This window comes from Podarcis bocagei (assembly GCF_964188305.1).
Source record: "Podarcis bocagei genome assembly, chromosome: 17".
Taxonomy (NCBI): domain Eukaryota; kingdom Metazoa; phylum Chordata; class Lepidosauria; order Squamata; family Lacertidae; genus Podarcis; species Podarcis bocagei.
Window position 1 is genome coordinate 8087760 of NC_138143.1, and position 11212 is coordinate 8098971.

An 11212-nucleotide genomic window follows, 5' to 3' on the forward strand; every position below is an offset into this window, starting at 1 on the left:
TTGAGTTAACGAATTTTTTGCAAGATTAGTAAATTCGTATTACAGTGGTACCTCAGGTTACAGACGCTTCAGGTTACAGACTCTGCTAACCCAGAAATAGTACCTCAGGTTATGAACTTTGCTTCAGGATGAGAACAGAAATCGCGTGGGCGCGGCAGGAGGCCCCATTAGCTAAAGTGGTACCTCAGGTTAAGAACAGTTTCAGGTTAAGAACGGATCTCCAGAACGAATTAAGTTCTTAACCTGAGGTACCACTGTACTACAAATTCAGTATTGATGCAGAAGAAATGATAGAATTTGGTCTCAAGTATTTTATGGTCTTTTGGAAAGGTAGACAATTAAGTAATGAAAGCAGTAGTGGCTTAAAAGATAGTAGAAGTTCTCTCAAAATGATACAAAATGCAGACAATCATGGATTCACGGCTGGGAGACATTAGGCAGGCTGCTCTCCTTAGGTGTGCTGGGAGCAGCTCAGTTGTGCAAAACCCTGTGGAGGAGGAAAGGTCTTTTTGCAGGAGTCTCACCCAGTAGACCTGCCCTTAATTGCTTGAGCCTCCTCTACAAAAGGTAACTCCCAGTACCAGAGAGTTTGGAAGGATGTAATTAACAGCTGCGTCTGAATAAAAATTGCGCTTGAATCTTTGCATTCAGCCTTGTACTTGGTGTTGCTGGGGAATTCGAAGATGCCAGAAAAATCAGTGCAATTTTGAAATCAGTAGTTAAAACCAGGGCAGCATTGAAAGGTCCAGCCGGCCACTTTGATTCAAAATGGCATCCAGTGGTATCCAAACACAGACAGAAACGTGCTCCTTGAACCATCATGCAATTTATTTATTTTGCTACGTGTATCTTTGAGAGGGGTCTATATGCATACTGAGCAGACAAACATCTTTCCAAAATGCATAGTAGGTACAAAACTCCAATAATCCTTTTTTATTTCTAGAAAGACCACACTGGGAGGGGGAAATAAACTGGCAAAAGAGGAGGGATTGCTTAACCTTTTTCTTGCTTATCTCTTCTCTGCTAATTTTATTTTATTATTTGATTTTATGACATTTTTATACTGCTTTTATTTTTAAGAAAAAACCCTCAAAGCGGTTTATTTTTCTTGTGAAATTTTGTGCACCTTCCCCCAATTTTGCTCCCGGGGCAACAACCCCACGCTACGCTACAACTCTGCTCCAAATTTTATTTCTCCCCTCTCCCCCGCTGCTTCTCCCTACCTCGCGGTGCTTCTAAATGCACATTTACGATCAGTGCTTTTTGGGGGGGGGGGCAGGATTACGCAAACCCCTAAATGTTTTGTGAAACTAAGTTTGGCCTCATTGAGGGGCAGTATTTCAATATAAGTAGGAAAACGAGAGTACCGCAAAACATTGTTTTAGAAAAAAAGACTGTTTACGATCATGCATTCTGTGTATTTAGGTTTATGTGAAAACAACGTGAAAACGTGTTTGCAAACGTGTGTCTTAGACAGAGGCACTTTTTGGAGAATGGGGTTTGTTTCTTTTGAGTGTACACTTTTTACCACACCTGGCTTTGTGTGATGTGAAAATTAGCCAGGCGTTCCATACCAGGAGGGTTTCATTAGGTCCCCACTTGCAGTCTGAGAATAATGAGCAATATACACACACACACAACCCTGCCTTTTTAAAATGCTGCCCTTATTGGTGTCCTAGATTTCTCAGTGGAGAAATCCATTGAGTCGGAAGAGACGCAGTGGGCTGAGGCATCTCTGGCAAAACGTCTTCCCAAATGTTTCGTGAAATCATATAAGATTTGACAGCCTCCCTAGGGCAGCGCGTTACATCGCTGAACCACTCATCCAAATGACACACCCACCCCTTCCAGATCTGTTGGTGCTAAAGATAGCCAGCATTGAATTGTAGCTGTGTTGTAGCAGCAGCGCCTGTTCACCATTCAACCTTTCTTCTCACTTCAGATCTAGAGAGGACTGTGCAGAAATCAGGAAATATGTATATATGGTTTATGTAGCTGTAACCAAACCATCGAGCAAATCTGTGCATCTCCAGATTTTTGGGCCATGATTGGGAGGGCGAAGGACTCCCCTACTGCTGCAGCTGAAATACGATGGCTTAAAGTATAAAGGCTTGAATCTTGCCTCTGCTGTAGGAAGTTCTCGGTGGTCTTCAACAAGCCCCTCTCCCCCTCCCTGCCGCACTTACAGTAGCTGGAAAATCTTCACCGCCCCTCTTGCCTTGTAAGGTTTACACCATGGGTAGGCAACCTAAGGCCTGGGGGCCGGATCCGGCCCAATCGCCTTCTCAATTCGGCCCGCAGACGGGCCAGGAATCAGCGTGTTTTTACATGAGTAGAATGTGTCCTTTTATTTAAAATGCACCTCTGGGTTATTGGTGGGGCATAGGAATTCGTTCATCCCCCCCCAAAAAAATATATAGTCTGGCCCCCCACAAGGTCTGAGGGACAGTGAACCGGCCCCCCTGCTGAAAAAAATTGCTGCCCCCTGGTTTACACCAAGCTGAATTTGCAGGAAATATTCCCTAAGCGCTCTGCAAATGCTAGGTGCCACTAATGAGAGAGCTGAAAGTGGTCTCTGAGAGAGGCATTGCTCTCGCACACGTTTTCTGTTTTGTCCCACTGCCACCTCTGGCCAAAGGGTTTTTAATTAATGCAAAAGCCTGTTTACCAGATGCGCAAGTGGGGCAGGCGTAAGCAGCAGATAACCCTCTCTCTTCTGAAACAACCTTCAGCTAGAAGGAGGAGAATCTCCCCCAATTCCCCTCTCTTCATCTTAAGATGCCTGTAAAGTTTCTGTCTGATGGTGCCCCCTGTGTGCATTGGCAAGAGGGCAGCCCCTGAGTTTCCCATCAGAACACCTCTGAGCGAAGCCTTAGCCAGCGCCGTCGCAACCCAACAGGAACCTCTTTTCAGTGCTCAGCAGGATTAGGGGGCCTATGTAGAACTGGGGCACTGAGGCACAATGCTCCCATAAGCTCCTTACTCTCTTTCTAATTTGCTGTCAGAGCAGAATACATTAACGGGGGTGGCTGTCATCAGAATAGCAAAATCCGGGGTGGGTGGGTGTGCATTGCCTGCTGATTAATCCAGAGCGGGTCTCCTGATTCCCTGCCTCTTAATTCAAATAGTGTTGTTAGGCAAAGATCTCTCTCTCTCTCTCTCTTCCCACCCCGCCAACTCCTGCCAGGAACCAAGTGTGCAAAGCTATCGCTGGCATATTAAAAGGAACGGCAGAAGATAGCTTGAGCTTCAAAGCAGCAGCTCAGAAAGTCTGACACGGGAGAATGGCTCTTTTTTTTTGCAGATCAATGGGGAGAGGGTACAGGAGGGAGATGTTTCAGCCTCGCAGAAGACGGAGGACGGGTTGAGGAGGGGTTAAAGGCTGCATGTTGTGGGTGTTGGCGGCCAAGACCAGATTAAGGAAAGTAGGGCAGGCCAGTGAACTCTGTATTGTGGAGTGGTTTTACAGAGCGGGAGACTTGTGATGGAGCTATATGGTGTATATGTCTCCCCCACCCCACCCCAAAAAAGCCCTCATTGACCCACTTCCAAATTGGGTGTAAGCTATCCTGCAACTGAGAATTTGAGAGAGGTTGGGAAATATTGTCTGTTGTGCCCTTGGACTAGTCTCTTAAAGTCAGACATGCCCTCTCAAAAATATATCGCATTTATTTATACATACATACATACCCTGCCTTTTTCCCTGACAAGGACTCGAGGCAAGCTTATGCATAAACATGGGAAAAGCCCCAATAATGTAAAAGCAATTGAACATTGACAGAATCAAAACTATATATAAGATCTGTTAAAAGCATACAGACAATCACAACAAAAACCGCACAGTGCCAGCATGGGCACACACACACACACACACACACACACATATATACTTTTCAAATTTTGAAATTTACAAACCATCATCAAGCAACCAAAGCAAAAAGAGAAAGCCATAAATTCCCATGGGCTTCCCTCCTCCCCTTTGTGGGTCCTTATATTAACTTTTTTTTCCTCCTGCGTCTTGTCTATTAATCCACTTCTATTAGATTTCCATTACAACTATAGTCCAACACATAATTAAGTATTTCTATTTAACTGACCAATTGCGTCGCAGATATCTCGGTTCTCCCCCCCAACAGAAAGCCTGCCCCCCCCCTAAAATAAATCCTGGCTACGCCCAGGGGCACCAGCCATTTCATTAAAAGCAGTCAATTCCCAAAAGCCTGTTGGAACGAGAAGGTCTTCAGCTGCTGGTGGAAAGAGAACAAGGAGGGAGCCAGTCTGGCTTCTCTGGGAAGGGAATTCTAAAGTTGTCTGGGAGGAGCCACCACCAGGAAGGCCCTCTCCCGTGTCCCCACCAAGCATGCCTGTGAGGGTGGTAGGACCGAGAGAAGACCTCAGAAACCAGGCAGGTTCATATGAGGAAATAACGTCTTTCAGATAGCTTGGACCTAAGTGATATAGGTTAGTTTGGGCATTGGCAGCCAAATCTGAGCTCTCTAGTGTTGCATAGTATACACTAGTGGCCAAAATTGTGGAAACCTTTTGAAAAAAAAGTGTGTTTCTGAGGTTTGATGGCTCATAACACCACTTTTTTTGGAGTAGTAATACCATAAAATTATATGTCAATGGAAGGATAATTTGATGAAGAATGTAATGCAACAAAGTTTGTTCAACTATCTGTATTCTATCAAAAGTTATAGCCAAATAACCAGAAAAGGGAAACACAACTTGCCGTCAGATGTCTTCTAAAAGTCTGGTAGTTGTTGTTCCCTTTGACATCTGGTGTGAGGGCGTTCCACAGGGCGGGTGCCACTACCGAAAAGGCCCTCTAACTGGTTTCCTGTAACTTGGCTTCTCGCAGTGAGGGAACCGCCGGAAGGCCCTCGGCGCTGGACCTCAGTGTCTGGGTAGAACAATGACCCCAAGATATCTTTCCTGGTCATCTACTACCTGTTCAGACCCCAGAAACTGTAGGTGTGAAGTTAGGGGGGCACTGTGCACCCCTTTACACTCAGATTGCCTAATGTTTGCCATTCTCATGAATGCTCATTCAGTTTGATCCCAACCTTCCTCCATGAGAACTCATGGCAGAAATCCTCACAATCCCCCTTTTGTTCTTATCACCCTAGACCTAGGCCGCCACTGCCATGAAAGCTTGTATCCCCTGTGTTTTTGAAGGAAGGAGGATGGCTGTTGGGTGATCGTTTTTATGGAATTCCCCCCCCCCCAAAAAATAGCTCAACAACTTTGGGCTGGAGCCCCCCCAAAAAGCTCATGAACTCTTGCCAATCCACTGGGCACTCCCACCTAAAAAAAGCTCAACCACTTTGGGCAGTGCTCCCCCCAAAAAGCTCAACATCTCTGGGCAATGACAATGGGTAGATCACTGCCAGTTTTATTATACTTGGAGTAGATCACAGTCTCTAGAGAGCTGGAGGTGCCTGCCCTAGACGATTGGGTGTCATCAGTATCCTTGGATGCCTCACTGCTCACCTGTATCTCCAAGACCTCTGAAAGATTAGCTAGACAGGACTTACCTTTAGGTGTATTTAAAACAACAACTTTAAACCAGATTAGGGGCAGATCCACACCAGACATTTAAAAGCACATGACAACCAGAGCCAGGGCTTTTTCGGCCGTGGCCCCGATCTGGTGGAACGCTCTGTCACAAGAGACCAGGGCCCTGCGGGATCTGATATCTTTCCGCAGGGCCTGCAAGACAGAGCTGTTCCACCAGGCCTTTGGCCAAGGCACAGTCTGACCCCCTCTTTCGGTAACCCTCGCAGAACTCTAGCCCAGTGCTTGCCATTAATTTGATTTTGAATTGATTTTAGAATGAATTGAGAATGCTGTGTTACTTTTATTGTTGTTAGCCGCTCTGAGCCCAGCTTCGGCTGGGGAGGGCGGGATATAAATAAAATATTCTTCTTCTTCTTCTTCTTCTTCTTCTTATTATTATTATTATTATTATTATTAGGGGTGCGGGGGGCAACTCAGAGATTGGGTTGTGTGTGTGTGTGTATGTCAGCTGCTGCCCAGAGGACTCCCAAGGAGAGGGGAGAGGGCTGAGGAAACACCTCACAAGGGAGGGTGCTGGAAAAAGGATGAGAGGCTGCCAGCTCTGCAGGCAAAGGGTGACAGAACTGGGCTCCCACAGGGGTGCCACAGAAAGAATGGAGTTGGTCAAGGGAGCCATGGACTCAAAAAGGTTGAAAACCTCTAAGATAGAGGATTGTAAACTAGGATGCTGTTTCTTTCTCTCTCTCTCTCTCTCTCTCACACACACACACACACACACAAACACACATACACACACCTCCCCATCTCTCTGTTTCCTTCCCGCATTGAGACACCAGACCACCACTGCAAGATTTCTATTCCCAGTGATATTTAAGGGCAGGTCGCTGCTGCTGCTGCTCTTTAACCCTGTTTGGTTTGTTGGGCCATGTGCTGCTGCGGCAAGTAAGGGGAGAGCATTGCAGTGTGTTTTCTAAATGTAGGGCTCTCCTTGGCAGCAGCCTGGCTGTGTCTAGACAGCCCCACCCCCACAGTGAGCCCTCTCCCATTCATTTCTGATGGGGGGGATGTCTGGCTGAAGTGAACACACAGCTGGCCTGTGGGGATTGAGGGGCCACTGGAAGCTCTTTCATCTTCCTTTTGATTTCCCTTCGGCCATTATTTCCTCTCCCCTCCAGTTCCCTCTCCTCTTCCGCAGGTACATAAAACTTACGGGCGACCTCGGCCAGCTCCCTGTACTCATCTGACACAAAAGCCCACCTGCAAATGCAGGGAGGAGATTCCCCTCCTTTGGAAAATAAAACCAAACCTTTCGAGCGGAAGGAGTCTTGCCGCTTCACAAAACATACAGCTCTTTCCAGAATTAATCATTGTGGCGCTGGGTTCAATGATGGAAACCTCTCTGAGCCCGGCTTCGGCTGGGGAGGGCGAGATATAAATAAAATTTATTATTATTATTATTATTATTATTATTATTATTATTATTATTATTATTATTAGATATTTGGGGTACCTGCCCTTTCTTCCGAGGAACATGGGGGCTACCTCCCCCTTTTATTCTTACAACGACCTTGCAAGGTAGGCCAGACTGAAAAAAGGCGAGTGGTCCAAGGCCATTCTGGGATCCGCACCACAGCTAAACAGGGGTCAGTGTTCTGCTTCCACTATCCGAGGCAGCCTACCTCTGAATGCCAGTGGTGGGAATCCCAAGTGGGGAGAGCACTGTTGCGTTCGGGTCCTGCTCACAGGCTTCCCATAAGCCAGTGGTGCCCAAACCTTTTTTCAGAGAGGGCCAGATTTGATGAAGTGAACATGTGTGAGGGCAGACCAAAGTTGTTGAGCTTTTAGGATAGAAGTTGCTGAGCTTTGCTTTTTTAGGATTTTACGCCAGGACATATACTGCCACGGGGGCTGGGTTAAATTGACCAGTGGGCCAGATTAGGCCCCCAACGTGGACTTTGGACATGCCTGCCATAAGCCACTCTGAGAACAGGATGATGGGCTGCCATAGCCCTTTGCCTGATCCAGCAGAGCTCTTCTTAGGTGCAATACAGTATTGACTGCACTGGACCATTGTCACAGTCCGGTTCATGGGCGATCAAAGTCCCGGCTGGGGACGTCGGGACTGGGGGCAAGATGGCGGGGTGGGAGCAGGAACAGGAGTCTAGAAGTCAGGAAGCCAAGAGGGTCAGAGAACCGGGAGTCAAGAAGCAAGGAGTCATGAAGTCAGGGGTCCAAGGATCAAGAAGTCAAGGGACCAAACACAGCAAGGCAGGAAGCGTGTTGCTGTGGCAAAGAGCCGAAGGAAAAATGCTGATTTTATATCCCTTCCCAGCTCTTGCCACCAGGTGCTGTGAGTTACCAATCGGCCTCACCTGTGCGGTCGAGCCTTGCCTCTCCAGAACAAACTTAGGAAGGCCCCAGTCCTGGTCACAGGGCCTGGCTCCTGCACGCACACCTGACAACCAGGCAATGGAGAGTTGATCACCTGTCCCTTCTTGTGTGACAGGCAATAATTATACACCAGGGTTTCCCAAACTTGTGTCTCCACCTGGTTTTGGACTACAATTCCCATCATCCCTGACCACCGGTCCTGCTAGCTAGGGATAATGGGAGTTGTAGTCCAAAAACAGCTGGGACACCCAAGTTTGGGAAGCCCTGTTATATGCCATGAAGAGTCCTGGTTGTTATGGCATCGTTGGTGGAAGCATTCAGAGCCCACTGGCCTTCACCAGAAAACTGAGCACTATCCTCTCCTCAGCACATCTGCCAGTTCTGGGTCTTCATCACTGTTTCTCACTGTGCAAGGGAGGATTTCCCTAAGAATGAGTGCACAGCTGAGAGGGGAAATATGAGCTTCTCAGATCCCATGCGCCCTCTATTGGAAAAGTTCAAGAGTGCCAAGCGGGGATTTTTGGTTGTGGGTGAAACATTCGTAGAATTGAAAGAAAATAAAAAACGCATATATTTAGACAAGATTTTGGCAGGGTAGTTATTTGGGGATCAGTCTCCTTGTTCCATTTTGCTTTTAAAATGGCTTTGTTGTGTGTTTATGTATATTTAAACTGAAAGGGTTTATAGGTGCATCTACTACAGTGGAATGGGACGCGGATGGCGCTGTGGGTTAAACCACAGAGCCTAGGACTTGCCGATCAGAAGGTCGGCAGTTTGAATCCCCGTGACGGGGTGAGCTCCCGTTGTTCGGTCCCTGCTCCTGCCAACCCAACAGTTCGAAAGCACGTAAATGTGCTCCGGCAGGAAGGTAAACGGCGTTTCCGTGCGCTTCTCTGGTTCGGCAAAGCGGTTTAGTCATGCTGGCCACATGAGCCGGAAGTTATACACCGGCTCCCTCGGCCAGTAAAGCGGGATGAGTGCTGCAACCCCAGAGTCGGTCACCACTGGACCTAATGGTCAGGGGTCCCTTTACCTTTACTACAGTGGAACCTCTATTTTGCAACCATAATCTGTTCTGGAGGTCTGTCTGGAGGTTGAAACGGGTCTCTGGGAGAGGCGCCGTTGTGCGCAGGCACAGGCGGCGATTGCCCGCTTCTGCGTATGTGCGAAGGGCGATTGCTCGCTTCTGCACAAACTGCGATCGCCATTCCTGTGCATGTTTGAATGGCAGCAAACCCGCTGGTTACTTCCGGGTTTGCCATGGTTACAACTTGGAATGACAGTAAGAAAAGGCGGTGCTAAGTAGAGGTTTGACCGTATTAGGTATTAGATATTAGCATAGATATTAGAACGAAGTAAACCAATTCCAGCCACGAACTATACCTAGATCAGGGTGTGTATGTGTGTTTGTGTGTGTGTACATACACATATGTGATGATGATAGAATTGTCAAGAGTGAGGTCATCAGGAAATTAATGTTGCCATTATTGGTTAACCTTGTTCTCTGTCCTTTTCTTCTTTGCAGAGAATTCTTCTGCCGCCACTGTTATTCCAACCGGCTGCCTCTTCTGCGGGAAGCCACCTGGTGAAGAATTGGCAGGAGGAGCTTCAAACCACAACATCCCAGGGATTCCCAAGGAAGGAGCCAGCCAGGGTGCCTTCCCAGAGGACAGCAACCTGTTCCATTGCTCCTGCTCCATGTTTTGTGTTCTCCTTGTGGTGTGGCTGGAGCTGGCCTGCTAACTAGCCTGAAAAGAAGGGTGGCATGGCACCCTGAAGCCCGTTATCTCATTGTGATGCCCAATGAGCCACAGTGGCATGGTTGTTGTGAGTAAGCCTATCTGCATAGCATGCTCATGGCAACATACTGTGTGAGCAGTTTATTAGACCAGCTTGGGAGAAACACAGGAAACAGCTTGCATCTGGGCAGACTATTTTATTTGTCCATTTAGCCCCGTGTTATCTTTCTGTGCTCTGACAGGCAGAGGCACTTGAGACTCTCAGGCAGAGAGAGTTCTTTCCCATTGAAGCAGGGTGCTTCCAGATCATGGGTAGGCAAACTAAGGCCCGGGGGCCGGATGCGGCCCAATCGCCTTCTAAATCCGGCCCGCGGACAGTCCGGGAATCAGCACATTTTTACATGAGTAGAATGTGTCTTTTTATTTAAAATGCACCTCTGGTTTATTTGTGGGGCCTGCCTGGTGTTTTTACAGGAGTAGAATGTGTGCTTTTATTTAAAATGCATCTCTGGGTTATTTGTGGGGCATAGGAATTCGTTCATTTTTTTTGTCAAAATATAGTCTGCCCCCCCCCCCCACAAGATCTGAGGGACAGTGGACTGGCCCCCTGCTGAAAAAGGTTGCTGATCCCTGTTCCAGATGAACTGTCTATTGAACATTCATCCTGATTTGTTTGCATGGAGGTTAGATCCTGAGCCCGCCAGCATTGCACATTTAAAGCAGCATCATATCACTTTTAAAAGCCATGGCTTCCTTCAAAGAATTATGGGAAGTGTAGTTTGTTAAGGATACTGAGAGTTGTTAAAAGGTAAAGGTAAAGGACCTCTGACAGTTAAGTCCAGTCGCAGACGACTCTGGGGTTGCAGCACTCATCTCGTTTTACAGGCCGAGAGAGCTGGCGTTTGTCCACAGACGGTTTTTCTGGGTCATGTGGCCAGCATGACTAAGCCGCTTCTGGCGCAACGGAACACCGAAACCGGAGCAGCGCACGGAAACGCCATTTATATTCCCACCGGAGCAGTACCTATTTATCAACTTGCACTTTGACGTTCTTTCGAACTTCTAGGTTGGCAGGAGCTGGGACCAAGCAATGGGAGCTCACCCCATCGCAGGGATTCAGCCGACCTTCTGATCAGCAAGCCCGAAAGGATCAGTGGTTTAGACCACAGTGCCACCCGTGCTGAGTTGTTAGGAGATCCATATTCACCTCACAGAGCTACAGTTCTCAGAGTTCCCTGGAAAGAGGGTTTGATCACTTTGAGAACTGTTATCTCTGTGAGGAGGATGGGGGTCTCCTAAAAACTCACTAAGGTGTGCTGAGCTGTGCTAGGCCTACCTGCCCGATATGGCAGATGTTGAAACCTCACCTCTTGAAGAGATGAAAGATCAGGGCCAAGAATCATCCTCACCTGTAGAGTTTATGCAACTAGTCAGTTTACCCTCACTCCCAGATATGTCAGATTTTAGGTACTTAGAGAAAAGGTGGAAGAATCTGAAGGAAGACTAACAGTCTCAGGGCAATCCTATGTATGCTGAATTAAGTCAAGCTGTGTTCAACCATC

At 47.4% G+C, this 11212-nt stretch overlaps 1 long non-coding RNA gene across 2 annotated transcripts in view; it reads left to right on the forward strand.

The window, feature by feature from the left end:
• LOC308576462 overlaps window positions 1-10694 on the forward strand; it is a 33483-nt gene extending 22789 nt beyond the window's left edge. For both annotated transcript variants that reach the window (XR_014003246.1, XR_014003247.1), the window contains one exon: window positions 9437-10694. This is a non-coding gene — a long non-coding RNA (uncharacterized lncRNA). The remainder of the gene's footprint in view (window positions 1-9436) is intronic.
• Window positions 10695-11212: the final 518 nt, after the last annotated feature.